Source organism: Pinus tabuliformis, chromosome 8 (assembly GCF_031772625.1).
Source record: "Pinus tabuliformis cultivar Carrire ecotype Pingquan chromosome 8, CPIR1, whole genome shotgun sequence".
Classification (NCBI taxonomy): domain Eukaryota; kingdom Viridiplantae; phylum Streptophyta; class Pinopsida; order Pinales; family Pinaceae; genus Pinus; species Pinus tabuliformis.
Genome location: NC_142294.1, coordinates 409,478,703 through 409,498,470, shown reverse-complemented (window position 1 = coordinate 409,498,470; position 19,768 = coordinate 409,478,703). Strand labels below are relative to the sequence as shown.

At 35.3% G+C, this 19,768-nt stretch overlaps 1 pseudogene; it reads left to right on the top strand.

Annotated features, from left to right (window-relative positions):
• The first annotated feature begins 7,035 nt into the window (after nt 1-7,035).
• The window catches only part of LOC149235788 (GDSL esterase/lipase At5g33370-like), a 46,064-nt pseudogene continuing 33,331 nt past the window's right edge, over nt 7,036-19,768 (top strand).

Below are 19,768 nucleotides of genomic sequence, written 5' to 3'. Positions count from 1 at the left end.
CAGGAAAGGGTGTAGTGAGGTTTGTTAGTATTTGGACCTTAATCACACACCAAGAAGGGTGGAGTGAGGTCTTGGACCTTAATCACACACCAAGAAGGGTGGAGTGAGGTCCTTCAACATTTGGATCCCATCACACACCAAGGAAGGGTGTAGTGGGATCTTGGACCCTGATCACACACTAGGTAGGGTGAAGTTAGGTCCTTTTAGCATCTAGACCCAATCACTAACCGTGGAGGGGTTGAGTGAGGTCTTGGCCCAAAGTGCTCACCAAGAAGGGTGAATGAGTGCTTGTTATTTGAGGGTCTCAGCGTTTTTCCCTAGGGAGAGGCCTTGGGATTTGAGGACCAATAACTTTGGTAGAGTGAGTCTTAGGATCGATCACTCTTGAGGAGCGAGTCTTGATATGCTGATGACATTGCCATGGGTTTGTTACCACCCTAGATATGGCCAGTAGCAAACGCTGATGGCGATGATGATGCTGATGATGTCAGAGATGTTGACGAGGCTAATGATGATTTGATATAACCTATTCATAGAGAAATTTTGTCAACATGAGAACATTTGGATAGTCGTTATGAATACCTCCCTAGTTAAGGAGTGTTGATTTTTGTAACGATGGTCGGTGTTCATAATGTATGTTAGAGTCATTATGAATTTGTAAAGTACATTTAAATGCTTAGAGTCCCAAAAGGAAATTGTTTTGAGTCATAGGCCCATTGTGACTTTCAAAAAGAATGAAATTTGAATATTTGTTTTGGCCCAAAAGTCTAAGGCCGAACTCAAGTCAGCTCTCCAAAATGTCAAGTTGGCCCTCTAAAATTGTTCATGTCATCGACATCCAAAAGACATGCCCATTCGACATTCAAGAAAACCATATAAAGGCCCATCCACTCCTTCAAAGGACAAGACACGCTCGTATGGTGTGAGGTAGCTCGCATGGTTTGACATAAATACTTGGAGGTCTGTGACACATTAGGGGAATTTTGAAGTCTAAAATGGGCCTCTTAAGGAAATTATAAAATAATAGTGGAAATAATAAAATAAGATTAGATGACATCATCAAATTTTAGAGGGAAAAAAGAAAGAAACTATTTTTTCAACTTATATCCCTATGGGTTTATGCAAATTTTGCGCGGCAACACTCGTTGAATGCAGAATTTGATTCTTCATCCAAGGAGTACCCATGTTGCATATTTTTGATGGACCCTACTACACGAAAAATGAAAAATACATGAAAAACATGCAATCACGTTTTTCATTATTTCTCATTTTTCATGTAGTAGGGTCCGTCGAAAGTATGTAACATGGGTACTCTTTGAATGATAAATTAAATTTTGCATCCAATGAGTACTACCACTCGAAATTTGAGTAAAACTTTAGGGAGATAAGTTGAAAATACGATTTGAGAAAGTAGTTTTAATATTTTAATATTTTTTAATCTTTTTACCTTTTTACTAAAAAATTGGTGAATCATCCCCCATGGTTGCCATCATCATCTTGAATCCTATTGGTTTGTGAGGGCTAATCTATGAGACAAGACAACGTTATCCTTGAGGCATGCAAAGACTATTTTTGAGGTAGAGAAGCTTGTAGTTTTGAGGCAGAAAATGACGCACTTCTGAGGCAGTGAAGAGACATGGCAGAGTATATTTGTTGGCTTGATTAACTTGACTAGGAGGATGGACCATGGACTAGATTTGACCTAGTTAGACTTAGATGTGTCTTTGTTGAGTTGAAGAATTCTTTATTGAATAAGGTTGTTGGGTTTTCCTAGAGTAAATTTCTTGTGTTATTGTGTGTTTGTCTATTCATGATTTTACTGTACTAATATGTTATATGGTTGATGTCTTTCTGTGTAATTATTGAATGATGGAATGTTAATAAGAATTGAAAAGATAAAAAATAATTATCAGTATGAAAGACCATGTAAAATCAACATGTGCATGTCAAAGAATGTCTTGGGACACATGTTTTGAGATGATTGCAGATCATCTGCCTTATGTGTGGAGCTATAATCTATAGAATTGATAGTCTGAGAATACATCTGTTCATGAAAATTTTGATGTTGCATATCAATCCCTTCTGAGATTGTGGTCTTTGTTGAGCCTCATGATTGCTTCATTTTGACATCCTCCCTTACCTATTTTTCTTTTCCTTAACTATCACCATCAACTCAATATGCATCAAACTACAAGGTTTTTGACATGGTAAGGTATTTAATTGTCTTATCTCTCATATTTAATAATGTTATTTATTATTGAGTTAATATTTGTATTAGCTACCGAATTTGCACGATTCTGCAGCTAATCTATGTTTCTATCGCCGATTCCAAGGTTTACCAGGATTGGAGGTGCCAACTAAGAGGAGAAAGATATGAATAGGTGGAGATTGATTCCTTTAACGATTTCCTCCTATTCATCCGAACCAGATCATTAAAGGATTGTTCGATTGCGTGGTCAAAGGGTAAAGTCAACTTGCTACTGAACAAACAAGCAAGAGTCTGAAATTCCTGTGTTTCATGATTTGCTTTGCTAAATAGCAAATTGTGAGCAAAAATATATTGATATTTGTTAGAAGCTTAATTTAGAACTCTGTTAGCTAAGGTAGGCGTAAAAGCCTCGAACAGTTATTGACACGGGCTTTTATTAATACCATGCAATAAACATGAACAAGAGGTTAATTTTTATATGCAATAGTGTTGTTTCAAACTCTGCTTTATCTGTTAATGAAGAATGAAGCTTTGATGTGTAGCTGACTGTTCGATTAAAGTTCTGTGACTGTCTGTTTGTGGAGGGCCCTTGAAAACAGTGAAGGTTTTGCATTTTCATATATTTTCTTTATCGTTTTGCTAGTTTCTCATATGTTTTAGAATCGTTCTGCAGTCTTGATTTCAATCAGATAGCGATAACAAGATTTCACTAATCATTCCCTTTTCAATTTGATTTATAATAATGCTTATGGTAGTGTAATAGCTTTCCATAGATTTCTTTATAATTTCCGAGTATTTCATTTCAAAGCTTGAGTGATTTCTTTTTAGTTTCATTTTACAATATTTCATTTCAAAGCGTGTGTGATTTCTTTATGGTTTTCATTTCAAAGCATGTGTGATTTCTTTATGGTTTTCATTTAAAAAACACGAGTGATTGATAATGAGTAAACATGTGGTTTTCGTTTTGAATAAAAGTAAATTTCTTTTTGGTTTTTATGTCAAGGATTGCTAGAATGTTAGAAGAATAATTATGATTTTAGAGATTAAATTTGTGTTGCAATAGTTCAGTTAAGATTTTTTAATGAGATAATGTGAGTTTGCTTTAAGTTTCATTTTGCAAGTGTGAAGAGCATTTTGTATTTCATTAGAAAGGAGTGAGGAAATTTTAGGAATATTTAATGTGTTAAATCCATTTTCTTTGAAGAGTAAGATATAAATGAAAAAAATCCTTAGAAGTAATTTTCAATAACTCAATCATACACGTTAATAATTTGATTTAATAAAAAGGACTTCTAGAATATATGATGCACTTTCACTTCATAAGTTTACTAACCCTGACGATAATTTATGTAACAATTTAAGACAATTAAATTGACAAACATTTTGGTGCTGTTGCCGGAGAAGTGTAAATAGAAGTCTGTTTTTTTCGTTTTGATAAATTAAAAAAAGAAGAAGAAAAAAACAAAAACATAATATGCATAGGGAAAGAGACTTTAGGGGTAGATTTGTAGGTAGAGGTAAGAGTTTAATTCCAACAACATCACTCACCCCACCACGACCTCCCAGTGTCACACCACTCACACAAACTTGAATTGCATCCATGGTAGGCAAACACAAACTCCCTGATGTATTAAGATCCGAAATCCAACCTAGAGATTCACCAACTTCATTAATAGAAGCCATAATAGAAGAAGAAGATCCCACATCTCCAACAATAGGTGTAATTTTCTATCTTCCACTGGGGAACAACTTCTAGCTCGAGAACTGAAAGTGCTTGTTGAAGAATAGGAAGAAGAATCCTATTTTAACAAACCATTGATAAAAGAATTAGAGGAACTAGATGAAGTTGAAAACCCAATATTGGAATCAAAACCCTATATTGGTTCTGAAGAATCTACAATTGCTGGAGAAGGGGAAGGAGAGGAACATAATGTGAATGGTGAACAACCTAGGATTGGAGGAGGAAGAGGAAGAAATAGGGGAGGTGGAAGAGGTGGAGGAAGAGGGAGAGGAGAAAATATAAATCCAGATCCTTTTGGATTTCCTATCCTTGATGAAGATACCATTGCGACAATGAAAAATATCTCACCCTCTATCCTTCCAAACTTTCATGGACTGAGGAGTGAAGTTCCTAAAACATTTTTCTTTAAATTTAGAGTCTTGTGTAGATCATATGATTATTTGCATGATGCTCAAAAGTTGAAATTATTCCATGCAACCCTTAAAGATGCAGCGTTAAAATGGTTTATGGGTTTAGGAATAAATTCCATAAGAACATGGGAACAAATGAAAACTACGTTCTTAGAGAAATATAAGGACTACTGTATGCCCCATAATATTAAGGATGAAGTTTTTAAAATGGTACAGAAAGAAGATAAAAATCTTGAAGATTTTGTTGAAAGATTTGCTTATAAAGTTAAAAGGACAAAAATGAATAATCTAGATGAAGAAACTTTGAAAGCTCTCTTATTGAAATCCATTAGAGATGAGTGGATTGATCTTCTCAATCTAATGGGTAAGGGAGACATTTCTCAGTTGTCACTTGGAGAAATTTGTGAGTTATGCATACACATTTCAAGAGGCAAAGCAAGAACTGGGAAAAATCCAAGAGATCCTCTTTTATCAAGGATTAATAAATTTGTCGCTGGGACAGTGACTAGAGTAGAATTAAGTAATTTGCTTGATAGTTTTAAAACATATATTTAGGGAGTCTTAGTGAACAAATTAACACCCTTAAAATACAAAACAAACAAAAAGCTGAAAATGCAACATTGTCTATTTTTTGCCTTAAGTGCAGAAAGAAACATGCCTTGAGAGAATGTCCTCTTGATTTAAAGAGTGTAGAAACTTGTGCTATATGTGCGGAAAATCATGACACAAAAGAATGTCCCTCAATACCAGGTCTTAAAGCTGTCTATAAAAAAGGAGTACCAAATTAGGTAGACCCTCTTTGTTTTATTGCTAAAAGATCTTGGTTGAATCTACAACCAAATACAGCTCAAGGTTTTAACACTAAACCATTTGCACAATCATCACAAAGTAATTGGACCACCTCAATGTCTTGGCAATCTTGGCCACAAATTTGATCACAAGGATGGCAAAATCCTTATGGAAAGTACCCTCAATATCCTCAATTTCCACAATCTCAATAATCATATCCTAATTTTCCTCCACAATATTTCCCTCAACCAGTTCAACAAACTCAACGCCACAATTTGAATCCACAACTTTCATTACCATTTCTTCAAAGACCAAACCAATTGCCTACCCAACCACTTCCAAATTCAAATAATAATAAAAATTCACAATCTGTTTACAATATGGAAGGACAAAATTTCAAAACTTACATGATAGCTCCATTGGATCTAAACAATGTTCAACTTAGATATGGTAGAATATTAGATAAAAATTCCCCATCAGTTGTTATTTAGGAAAGTGAAAAAAAGAAAACATCTATGAAGAAGAGAAGTCTCTTAATGAAAAAGAAAAAACTCAAAAAAAAGTTACTCCAACACATTCAAATAACTCAACTCCTATTATGGAACAACCTTCAGTGTCTGTTTCAAAACCACCTTTTCCTAAGAGATTAAAAATTGATGAAGGGGTAGAAAAACAGATTTTATTGCCTGATTATGACATGTTAGATGAACTGAAGAATGTTTGCATAAAAATCCCTTTGCTACAAGCCATTAAGGAAATACCAATTTTTGCAAAGACAATTAGGGAATTGAGCATAAAAAGACCAAGAAGAAAAAGAAAAGAAGTCAAAAGAATCCAACTAGTTGGAAAAATTGCAAATATCATGATGGGTAAGACAACAATTCAGACCCCGGATGCGGGTGTTTAAACATCTAACACTCTGGATGGGACAGAGGTGGTGCCAGGAGGCACGACACCTGCCCACACAGTACAACATAATCAACCGGCTAATAAATGAAGGGTCTGGGAATTTGGTATATGCAGAGTTCACTTGCTCGCTGTTCATCGGCTCTGATCCTCCATCCCTGTCCGGCACCATGGTTCATGTGCTCGCACGCGCTGGCTCGATTCAAACCTTGGCTCCATTTACTGTGGCAGTTATGTTGGATGATTCTCGAGACCTGAAGGAGATTGATGTTTTAAAGCTCAATTATGAGCCGGCGGGGGAGCAAATCCTGGTGACTCAGTCGCAGAATTCTCCAAAATCTGGTTGGAGCTCTGAGTTTGGCATTATTTATGCGAGTCTCATCCTCACTGATGAATATGGTGGCATAAACGGAGAGGCGACTCTGTATCCAAGCTCTGGTCTCACGGCAGAGCTGCCTCCGTCCTCCTTTTGGTTTCTATCTCGGGCACCAGGCCTGCGAATTGTAGTGTTCCTGTTATCCGCTAGCCTGGTCTTTGTGGTCACGCGCTCCGCTAGCTTTGTCTTCGTCGCTACACCGCCTCGCTCTCTTACCACTGCATTGGTCGTCCCGATGCCTCGCCGTCGCCATCGAATGAGGTCTCGTCGAGGTCAGCTTAGGCGGGTGCCTTCCAGCCCGTCCACTGAGTCGACCTCCCCTTCTAGCGACTTCTCTGTTGGGCACTACCCTCGCACTCGAAGTGGAAGAGGGCATCCCTCATATGGCTCTGCGCTCTTCACCTTCTGCAGCACGCTGAATCGACCAAGAATCATGGCGCATATTTCAGTGGTTTTCCAGGAGGAAGCCCAAGAGGGCGAACCGAGTGCTCATCAGGAGGGCCCGGGACCTGTTTCTGTTCCGACATCGAGTATCTAGTTGGAGATTGGCAGAGAGCCTTTGCAGGTTCCTGAGGCACCAGCCAGCAGCGCTCCGAACGTGGATATGGCGCCGGATGACCTTGGTCCATCCAACACAGCAGCAACTCCTGAAGGGAACATGTATGATACAGGTTGGTGCCGAATTATTGAAGAACCTCCTGATGTTTAGCTTGTTTTTTCATGTCATGATAGCTCGACAGGCGGCCCATACTATTGGGCATGTTTTTGTTCAGATGGTGAAATGGAATTTCAACTCTTTTTTGTATTTTGTAAACTTAGAAAAAGGTTCAAGACTGAGCTCCCTGTACTGGAGCAGTCTCATTCCATGTCTATCTTGATACCTTTGCCTCTCTTCAGGGCATTGTATCTGACTTCGGTCTAGCTGTAATTTTATCTCCTTTTTGTTAATAGACTAATCTTACTTCGAAGAAAAATGACAACAATTCAGAAATATCTTGATCTAGGAAGTCTCGTTGTGAAAACACACATCAATGGTGAAGAGATCCCAAATACATTGATTGATCTAAGAGCAACTATAAACATCATGAGTAAACAAAATATGGATCAATTAAAACTTTCTAATCTTCAATATACACCTACACTGTTACAATTGGCAGATAGATCTGTAATCAAACTTGATGGTGTATTAGAAAATATATATGTATCCTTAGATTCTTGAGAATACCCTGTCGATTTTATGATTTTAACGCCCAAGAATAACTTAGGAGGACATCCATTGATTCTAGAAAGACCATCGCTAACTACAACTGATGCTTTTATAAGTTGTAGATCTGGTGATATGTTTATTTTTTATGAGAGCTCAACAAATAAATTCACACTGTATCCACCTGCAAAAACAACAATAGAATTTGAAAATGAAGAATGGATAGATGATGATATTGATATAAGATGAATCTTTATTACATCACAAATAGATGAAGAAGATCAAAATTTGAATTTAATGGAAAATAATGTATCTTCATTATATTTTGAATTTAGTCAGAGTTTTCAAGAACAATGCAATATTGAATATTTATCATCTCGTCAACTATCCTTGCATTCTATGGAAAAATTTGGCAATTCTACTATTGAAATTTTTTAAGAAAAAACTTTGAATAACAATAATAATTTGGAAGAATTTCAAAAGAAAGAATTAATAAAGATGTTACAAGGGCATTCCTTTGCCTATGCATGGGAATATAATAACATGAAGGGAATTGATCTTGATCCTTGTATACATTATATATACATTCAAGAAGATGCCAAATCAATTCGACAACATCAAAGAAGAATGAATACAAATCTAAGGGAAATTGTTAAGGAGGAACTACAAAAACTGTTGAATGTAAATTTCATCTATTTAATATGAGACAGTGAGTGGGTTTCACCCTTAGTAATTGTTCTTAAAAAGAAATGAAAATGGAGAGTATGTATTGACTATAGGGAATTAAATAAAGCCACTTTAAAAAATCACTTTCCACTTCTTTTCATAGATAATGTTTTAGATACATTGGCAGGAAAAAAATAATTTTCATTCTTAGATGGTTTTAGCAGGTATAATCAAATTCAAGTAGCCCCAGAAGACCAAGATAAAACTACTTTTACTTTCCCATGGAGAACTTATGCTTACCGAGTATTTCCTTTTGGATTAAGTAGTGCACTTACAACATTTCAAAGAGTAGTATTAGGCATTTTTTTTGATCTAATTTATGATTGTTTGGAAGTGTATATGGACGATTTTATAGTTTATGGAAATTCTTTTGAAGAAACTCTTAAAAATTTGGAAAAATTTCTCATTGGATGTAAAGAAGCAAATCTCTCATTAAGCCATGAAAAATGTTTTATGATGTTTACTAAGGGAATTGTTTTAGGACACCATATTTCAAGAAATGAAATTAGAGTGGACACATCTAAAATAAAAGTTATTTTTCAATTATCAATTCCAACTTATCAACGAGATGTTAGAAGTTTTATTGGTTTCACTGGTTACTATAGAAAATTTATAGAAAACTTTACAAAAAATGCGTCCCCACTTTTCAAATTGCTTACAAAAGACTGTGAATTCAATTGGATTTATGATTGTCAAAAGGCATTTGAAACATTAAAGGAGAAAATATCTGAAGCACCCATTCTTAGACTAAACTGGAAACTACTTTTTCACATTTCAACTGATGCTTCAGACACAACTTTAGCAGCTGTACTAGGACAAAATGATTTAACTTTTTATGCCATTTATTACACTAGTGAAAATTTGACTCCTGCAACATTATATTACACTGTAACATAAAATGAGTTTTTAGCTGTTGTCCATGCCATCAATAAATTTAGACATTACATTACTGGCTACAAAACATTTGTACATACAGATCATTTTGCAATTAGGTACTTAATGAATAAACCTGTCACTAATGACAAAATTACAAGATGGTCGCTGATGTTGCAAGAGTTTAACATCACTATTTTGGATCGACCCGGGAAACAAAATACAGTCGCTGAATTTTTGTCTAGGATTCAAAATGATAATAATGATGTACCTGTAGAAGACAATTTCTCGGATGAATATTTATTTGCAGTGTTTATTAAATCACCTTGGTTTGCAAATATTGCTAATTATTTCACTTCAAGGAAGTTACCATCATATTTATCTCCTCGAGAAAAAAGGAAGGTAATTCAAATTAGTGCATCTTATTCATGGATAAATGAATAATTGTATAAAACAGAGCCATATCTGATCATTCGAAGGTGTGTTAGAGAAAATGAAGTACTAGAGATATTGAAAGCTTGTCATGATGAGCCACGTGGAGGACACTTCGCTGACAAAAGAACTTCCTACAAAGTCCTTCTCTTAGGATACTATTGGCCTTCCCTTTTTAAGAATTCCAAAGAGTATTTCAATAGATGTGATAGTTGTCAAAGGATGGGGAAACCCATTCCCTTTGATGAAATGCCTCTACAACCTCAGCTACTTATTGAGCCTTTTGAAAAATGGGCTGTGGATTTTGTTGGTGCAATAAATCCACCATTGAGATAGAAAATGTACATTCTTGTCTGCAGTGATTATGTTACAAAATGGGTGTAAGCTAAAACACTTCCTTTTGCTATTGAAAATGTTGGAGTTTCATTTATTTTCGAGGATATCTTTACTTGTTTTGGTGTCCCAAGGGAAATTGTAACAAATCAAGGTATTCAATTCACATCTAAGTTGGTATAGAAGATAATGGAGGAGTACAAAATCAAACATCGGAAGTCCACTCCATATCATCCATAAGCAAATGGACAAGTGGAGTCCACCAATAAAGTAATTGAAGCAATTATTACAAAAAATGTGCATCTGCACAGAGGAGACTAGGCATAAAAGTTTCCAGAAACTTTATGGGCATACCGTACCACATGGAGAAACACAACAGGGCATACTTCCTATGAACTTGTTTATTGGAAGAAAGTCCTTTTTCTTATTGAGTTTCAAGTAAAAATTTTCAAGACAACAATTAAATTGGGTCTTGATCTTTCGGATGCACAAAAACAAAGAATAGAGAAACTAAATGAACTTGATGGGATAAGACAAGATGCAATCCAAAGAACCAATTTAGTTCAACAATAGAGATCCAGATGGCATGACAAATATATCAAAGAAAGAAAGTTCCAGCCACGAGTTTGGACATTATTTTTTGATTCAAAGTTCAAATATTTCCAAAGGAAATTTCAAACTCATTGGCTTGGGCCCTATGAGATTGAAACAATCTTTGATAATGGTGTAGTTAGGATCAGAACTATTGATGAAGAAAGGATCAGCTTTTTTGTGAATGGTTATCAATTAAGAATCTATCATAAGTCATTGACAAAGGAGGAGTTCATCAAACATTTGCAATACAACACTCATTTCCAGTTGGTTAAGAAGGATTTTCTTTCTCCTCCAACTTGACTCGTAAGCCTTTTTATTTTCTAAAAATAAAATAATAATAATAATAATAAAATTTGTATAAACATGAAAACCAACACTATTGGCATGTTTATACAAAAAATTTAGGGTGAAAACCAAGTAATTTTGGCATCCTAAATTTCTTTCCCATTCCCGTTTTCTTTTTATCCATCTTTTTCTTTCTAGAATAAAATAGCTACATAATTGCTAAGAATGTGCATTTTTTACAAATTTTCGCAGCTGATGTTTGATAGGGACTACTAATTGGAACGATTGAAGAAATGATCAAATCCATCCTCGGAAGCACCTGAAGGCAATACAAAAAGGAGCAATCAAACGTTAGAATCATCAAATCAAAAGGTATGCAAATTTAATTTAATAATAAGGGTCAAAACATTAAGTGTATGAATTATATGGACATTATACCACTAGTTCAAAAACCATCATTGCTGAAAATGAGGTGAGTATATCTTGTCATATCAAAATAAAAGTTGTAAACCACCCAATCATTCCTCATCGTTACACAACACTCATCTCAAAATCCGAATTCATTGTTGAAAGCACCCAACTCACATCCATTCATACCCTCATGATCACTTCACTTGTTTTTCCCCTCGCTCTCGTTTATACTATCACCAAAGGAATTATCCCAAAACCTCGACTCATACCATGTCAAGAAGTGAATTTTGAGGTAAAAATTCTCAACCATGGGCATCATAGTAAGAACAAAACCAAATGGAAGAAAATTGATGGAAGGATATCTGCAGGTGAAGGAAATGTTGCAAAAAGCATAGTGGCTAGAATTCATGGAAAAATTTGATGGTTTTAACAAGGAAGTAACCAAATCATTTGCCAGAGCTTTTGATGGCGTAGAGGTTGAAATTGGAGATGTCAAGTTTGCAATGACGTAATCTCTTATTGCCGAAGCTACCAAACTGTCACGAGTCAAAGAGAAATGGTTTAAGAACAAGGGCATTGAAGGAGAAGAATGGAAGACTTTCTTGAAAACACAAGTATGGATATCATTATTTTTAAGAAAGGAATTCCTAGTAAAACACTTAAGGGTAAATGGAGACATTTGTTGTTATTAATTAAAAAATTTGTCACCTGTGAAGGAAGATTTGGTTGTATGTTATTTTATCACATTCGTTTGATGATGCATTTTCTCGAAGAGAATGAAATCAATCTTCTTTATTTTTTGTTAAATAGCTTAAGGAAAATGTCTGGGAATGTTCAGAAAATGATCCAATTCATAGAAAACGCCATGTATCACCACGGTCTTATAATAATACTCTTTGAATTTCATCTTGAAAGACTAGGAGGTAATTGGGATAGCTTTCTAGTTAGAAATCATTTTAAGGAGGAAGATCAAGAGCCACTTAGCATCAACAGTGCAAAAAGAGGAAGGAAGAGAATATATGAGAATCCTATTAAAAATTTACCTCAACAACTACAAGAACAGTTAGAAGATGAGACTCTTGTTGTAGAAATTTTATGAAGCATTAAAAGACAATCTGTTAGAAGAAAGGAATTCAGCAAAAAGGAAGAAAACACATCCAAGAAAACAGAGGAAGCTAAAACATAGAAGAAAAGAGTTAAAACTAAAAAACCTCTTCCATCAAATGTAAGAAGAAGCATCAGGCTTAATCAAAAACCATTTCAACAATCTACAAATGTTGTTAATTTGGAGGAAGAATAGAAAATGAAAGTTGCATCACCTATTGTCATCTCACCTATTCATAGCCCATGTCGAAAAACACTAGAAATAGATCCAATACAACAAGAAATCTATAACTACATTGAATCTCTGGAGAGGAGAGTTGCAAAAAAAGCATCTTGTTCTACAGTGCATGAAAAAGAAATCTAGTCTAACAGTCCACAAGAACCTCCACTCATGAAAACTCTGAAACAAGAAGTCTTTGAGTTGGAGACACTTGATAGACATCTGAAGAAGGAACATGAAACATTAAAAATGCAGAATGAGATACAAATGACTGAGAATGATTACATCCTTTTACATATGGGTTTATGGTATGAAAAGAACAAGAAGTTAAAGAAAAAGAATGAATCTCTAAAAAGGAAGGCCATGAGTCTAAAATGCAGGATTTTGATGAAGAAGCCCAAAATGACAATTGCAAGAAAGAAGATAAGAACGACAAACTTCGATGTTCTAGCCCAAGTTTTTGAGAGGGAGCAGTGATAGAAAAGACTTCTAGTTTTGTATTTTTTCATGAGGACATGCAATGGCCTCAGTGTTGGGAAATGTTGAGCCTCATGATTGCTTCATTTTGACACTCTCCCTTACCTATTATTTCCTTTCCTTGATCTTCATCATCAACTCAATTGGCATCAAACTACAAGGTTTTTGAAATAGTAAGGTATTTGATTGTCTTTTATTTCATATTTAATAATGTTCCTTATTATTGAGTTACTATTTGTATTAGCTATCGAATTCGCATGATTCTGCAGCTAATCTATGTTTCTGTAGCCGATTCCAAGGTTTACCAGGATCAGAGGTGCCAGCTAAGAGGAGAAAGGTATGGATAGGTGGAGATTGACCCCTTTAACGATTTTATCATATTCATCCAAACCAGATCATCAAAGGATTGTTCGATTGCGTGGTCAAAGGGTAAAGTCAACTTATCGCTGAACAAGCGAGCGAGAGTCTGAAATTCCTGCGCTTCACGATTTCCTTTGCCAAATAGAAAATCGTGAGCAACGATACCTTGATATTTGTTATAATTTTAATTTAGAACTCTGTTATCTAAGATAGGCGTAAAAGCCTTGAACAATTATTGACACGGGATTTTATAAATACCGTGCAACAAACATGAACATGAGGTTAATTTTTATATACAACAATATTGTTTCAAACTCTGTTTTATCTGTTAATGAAGAATGAAGCTTTGATGCATAGCTGGCTGTTCGATTAAAGTTCCGTGACTGCCTGTTTGTGGAGGGCCCCTGCAAATAGTGAAGGTTTTGCATTTTCATATCTTTTCTTTATCATTTTGCTAGTTGCTCATATGTTTTAGAATCGTTCTGCAGTCTTGATTTCAATCAAATAGCAATAACAATATTTCACTAATCATTCCTTTTTCAAGTTGATTTATAATGATGCTAATGGTCGTGTAATCACTTTCCATAGATTTCTTTATAATTTCTATGCTTCAATGTTCTTCATAGGTGTAGCTCAAAGCCTTTGATGTGCTTATCTGGTGACTCCATTGAAAGAAAAAAGGTCCTAGTTCTTCATTGATATTCAAATACTTTGTGCTTGTAGGGTGAAGCAAAAAGGGAATTTAAGATACACCTTGGCAACTCCACAATTTTGTGTTATGGAAATTGCATGGGATATAAAATAGAGGATTTGCATGAATTGTACCTTGTTTTTGATGTTAAGGATATTATAGGATACCCTAATTGTTATGGTACATATTGCATGAAAGATGTTCCAAAATTCGATGATGATTATTCTTTAGCTATCGATCATGTTGTAGGAGTGCTAAAATACACTTTAGAAATTAATATGGTCCATGAAAATGCATTTATGAGTCTTGACTCTTTTGAAGAAAAACAAAGGGAATGGATTAAGTGTTCTATGGATCCAAAAAACATTTCTATTGTAATATTTATTGAGAAATTTCTCAAGTGTGGGGGTCCAGGATTTCCAAGCCATGAAGATACCCTCTAAGAAGAAGATCTTATAGATCTTTCTCAAGACACAAAAGAAGAAGATGACTTAGAAAATTGTAAAGGAAAACAAGAAGAAGTATTTCTTGATCGAATTAAAGAGTAAGAAGAATATATTATGAATATCACGATCTTGGTGAATATTTTAATGAAGCATCTCATATTGAAGATTATGTCTATGAGGAATACCCCATTAAAGATGATACATTTTCCAGTGAAGATGAGAATGGGGTAACCTCTATTCCTCTCAATGCTTTCAAGTTCTATGATACATATTTTGAAAGGATGAAAAAGGAATATGAATCCTAATGAACCTTTCAATATTGAGAATAACATCAATTCTTTTCTACGTGTGGGGAGAGACAAATGGAAGTTGAGCTAGTATCACTTTGATGGAGGTCCAATTAATGATATTGATGGTGACACTGTAGTTGAGGGTATGGAATCATTACCTTTGGGGAAGCCATCCTTTATAACAACATGTTAGTAAGATTCTTATAATTATTTTCAAGCCTATATGGATATAGATAATCTTTGGAAACATGAAGAGAACATGTTCACATATTTTTTTGAGCCATCTTTACCTCCTTTTAATGTGATTTCAGTTGTCCCCATATTCAAGTTCAGATGATTGTTCATGTGAAATGTTAACTTTGGTGTACCCTTTAGAATTTGTTGTTTGTAAGGGGAAACAATTATTTCAAGATGAGGCCCTCCAACCATCTCTCCCTTCATGCCATCATAAACCTATCCCTAAGGAATTACTATGGGAAAAGAGTGTTTAAAATTCATAATTTGCTACACAAATTCCAAGCTAAAGAAAAAGGTACAACAAACTCTAAAATTTGAGAAAAAGTATCCTTTGAACTCTGTGTCCATCCTTGTTTTGGTTCAGAAATTTTGAAAATCCTCCCAAGATATTGATGACTCCCTCTCAAGCTATTAGGGATTATATTGTGGGAAGTCTAAGAGGTTATATTGATTACCTTTATGAGATTCTAGGTCCACATCCTGAGAACCTTTCTTATAGGAAAAGTGAGCCATTATTATTTTATTTTAACCCTAACGTAGATCATATTTATGGATTAGATCCTATCCTTGAGCATTGTGAGATGATGGTCTTAGAATGTGATCACCTTATCTTAGATTTTTCCTTTGCTTTATCTTATAACCAAGCATAAGAGTAGTTGTTTGATTTTGATATGATGTTATGATGGCTTCATTAGTTCTATGAATATGCTTAGCCCTGTAGGAATTTACAAGGTATGTTCCTTAGATAGAACACCAAAGGACATCGCTCACAGACATATCACAGATTGGTACACCAGTATTCTTGACATGGTTAAAACCATCAAAGAGGGAAATAGTCCACGGCTTGAGTCAACACGACCACTTCAGACAATTTATTAATGTAAAAGAAAGAAAATTTACATAAGTTGCTCTCATAAACGGTCACCCAACAAATGACCCTCCATGCTTTTTAAATAGAGATCATGGACCAATCGGGTGTTAAGCCACGGATCAAGTGTCGGTAATACCGAGGAGAGAATGAACATATCTAGAACATATCGTGACCGTTAGATTGTAAGTTACAAATGTACATAGTAAAGAAACACACTTTACGTAACTCTACACTAGACCAAGTTATACTTAACTATTTCCTATGTGTCAGAATATCCTAACAAGCCCTTGCTTGTAACATGCTAGAGTAGGTAGGTGTCATTGATTTTGTAGCCTAGGAAGGCATTTTATATTGGCGTGGTGTCTTATCATGTAGAATATATTTGATTGCCTATTTAGGTGCTTATTGGTGGAATAAGTGATTTTATTATTTATTTCCAAAGATTAACTTAGGAAAAGTACAATAATTAATTTAATTAATTATTTTGAACTATTAGGCCAAAGTATGGATAAATAATAAAATTATTTAAGCGACCTAGCTATAATCTCAATTTTCGATTTCAAGTTAGGCTTGGGATTTAATCGTAGCCATTGATCACTTAGGAGATTAGGGTTTGGGATTTTGGCTTAATGAAATTATAAAATAAGGCTAAGGGAGAGGTGAAGATGCACAATTATTGAGGAAATAATTTTCTCAAGAGCGAGAGGCTCAATTAGACTGAAGAGAAGAGAGAAGAATTGCAGTAAGGAATTTCTGGAGAAATTTTAGGGAACTGAGCTAGGAGAGAGATATGTTGAGTTACCTGAATAGAAGGGTCGAGATATCTAGAGGTGGAATTTATCAAGTGCATAAGGGCCATACAAGGGAAAAGAGGGGCCAATTTTATTTATTTATTTAAAAATTTCCAGAGAAAAAAACCCATAATTTGTATTATATTAATAAAAAATACATTATGTAAACACACAAAAGTGTGTATGCATATTGTTCAGAAACAAAACCATTATAATAATGCTGAAAATATATCATGTCCGAGGTTCATAAAGACAATGATCCCCAAATACAAAAGGCTACGATGTTCTCCCTCATAGTGTGCAATTTATAACATATTATGTACAAAAAATATCATGAACATTTTCCAAATAAAATTGTCGATATTAATACAAAAAACAAAAAATATGAGTCTGGGACCCACAACCTGTCAATGCGAACTAGGCGTAAAGATCTTCTTGAGATGAATATTAGAGTATTGGGTATATGTAAAAGAAGTACTAGTGCCCTCATGATACTTAGTGATCCTGCAACAATCCATGTCCAATTCTAAAACCTCTCTGGAGAGGCCATCTGTTGCTTGGTTACGTTCCCTGTATATATGATGGCAAGAGAAACATGAGAAAATTTTAACCACAAACAATCATCCAAAATAAGAGATAATAGAAAATTATTGCAAGACTGTGATCCATTCACCCAATTTACCACTAGTTTGGAATCACCATAAATCTCTAAGTGGCGAAAACCCAACTCAAATGAAAAAACTAGAAGGTTCCAACAGGAAAGAAGCTCGACATAATTAATTGATCCAGGACCTAGAACCATGGAAACATTGAAAGAAATTTCATTTGAAAGATGCAGAATGAAACCACCCCTACAATTTTTCACTCGAATCAGCTGATGCACCATCGAAGTAAGCCCATAGATTAGATTTATCAGGTTGTTCAAAAATTATTTCTCGAACCTTGTGCACTTCTTTCTCTTGTCGGAAATGAAAAATAATCACCATTAGCTCTGCATATGGTGAGGGTCCTCTCCTCTCCTCTCCCTAATGGTCGAGCCCCCTAAAGGGACGGAGTCACTCACTATTCATATGGTGAGGGTCCTTATCAGTCGAGCCCCCTCTCCTCTCCCTTGGGGTCGAGTACCTAAAGGTCCTCTCCTTGACAGTCGAGCCTGCTTACGCATCCTCTCCCTTGGGGTCGAGTACCTAAAGGTCCTCTCCTTAACAGTCAAGCCTGCTTAACAATGATCTAGAGAGGAGACAACATGCCCGAAGATAACTCGATTATGAGTGATCCAAATCCCCCAGTAGATGATTAACAAAAATATTTGAATGTGCAGGAGGTAGGGAGAGAGAGCCATGATTTCCAAGCGACTTCAACTGTTGAGCCATACCGAGGCCCAATATGAGTTTTGGCATATCTACAATATTCTCAGATTTGCTGACCAAAGGAGAAAGACATGAAAATATGAGTGACAATTTTATCTTCAGCTTAGCAAAGAGAAAACCAGCCATGACCAGTGGAGAAGCACCTTTGTGGAACATACCAAGTTGGGACTTTTCTATTTAATATGAATCACATGAGAATCGTGGCCTTTGGAAGGCATATGGATTTCCAAACAATCTTCCACCACCATTGTGAAACAACCGGTAGATGCTCATAAAAGATGAAGGAGTATCCATATTTTAGGGAGTAAAGCCCACAATTTGACCCGATCCAAACAAGTTCATCATCCTTATTAGATATACAGACATGACTTGACTATAAAGAACCAATATATATATATATTCCAAGACTTCATGAATTGTTCCAATATCTCCAGCTCAAACGTAAACTTCCAACATTGATGCCAAATAATTGTGGAAGTTAGATTGGCAATGAGGGCCAACTTCAAATAACCACAATCCCAAAGGAATTAAATTAATGGAGGAGGAAGAAAATTATCTTGAAGACAACCAGGCCAGGGATTTTGACCAACATGGACCTGTGAACCTGCACCAAATTTTTAAGAAAGACTACTACAAATGGTTTCAAAGGTATTTAAGATAGCCCTCCATATAACTGAGATGTTGTACCAAGATTTATCCAACCTACCAGGGAATATTTTAAGGATGGAAGTTTATCTTAAAGTTTAGAAACCTTGGTGAATCTTACTAGTCCCTAATATGCAATTTGTAATATTTTTGTAGAAATATTTAGATTTCCAATGATTTTGTATTAGTTCATATAATATTTTGGCAAATTTTAAGGTCAAATAATGATGTACTATAAAATTTGGGTGAATAATTTAAAAAAAATGGAAAGTGGTAGACATTTTTTTTGGAAAATCATGGAAAATTAGCCAACCTGCAAATATTAGCCACTAAAATTTTCCCTGTGACCTATGCACCCAATCTTCCACTGAAAGATGCGATATGTATTTATCATTTACAACCAATTTCCAAAGACTCTGAGTGGTAAGAAGTCACCATCCACATTTAGTAGCTAAAGCATGAGAGAATAAAAAGGTATTCTTGAGACCCCATCCTCCCAAAGCCTCTGGTATTGCAATTTTATCCCACCCAACCCAAGGAGGGTCACCTTTGAATTTGAACCAGACCATAAAAAACTTGTAACATAAACACCTAATGCACTCTAAGACACCTTTTGGATCCATGCTAGAGAGGACCAATACACGAGAATAGATTCAAGAACAAATTTTATTAAGACAAGACGTCCCGCCCAAGAAAGCCACCCATGACACCAAACTTTATTGTGTTTCTCAAACTTAGAGATCAATTAGTGGTAGTCCATCAATCTTCATGTATTAGCCTTCAGATGAAATCCCAAGTATTTGAGGCCTTCGTCTAGGTGAGAGATATCCATTGGAAGTATAACATTGATTTGATGAATCTCTTCACCCTACAAGTTTGAGATAAGGAGGGATGATTTCTGGAAATTTATAGTCATACCAGTGGTATTTCTGAATAACAATAGAATTGTATTCAGTACTTCTGCCTCATGACGATCT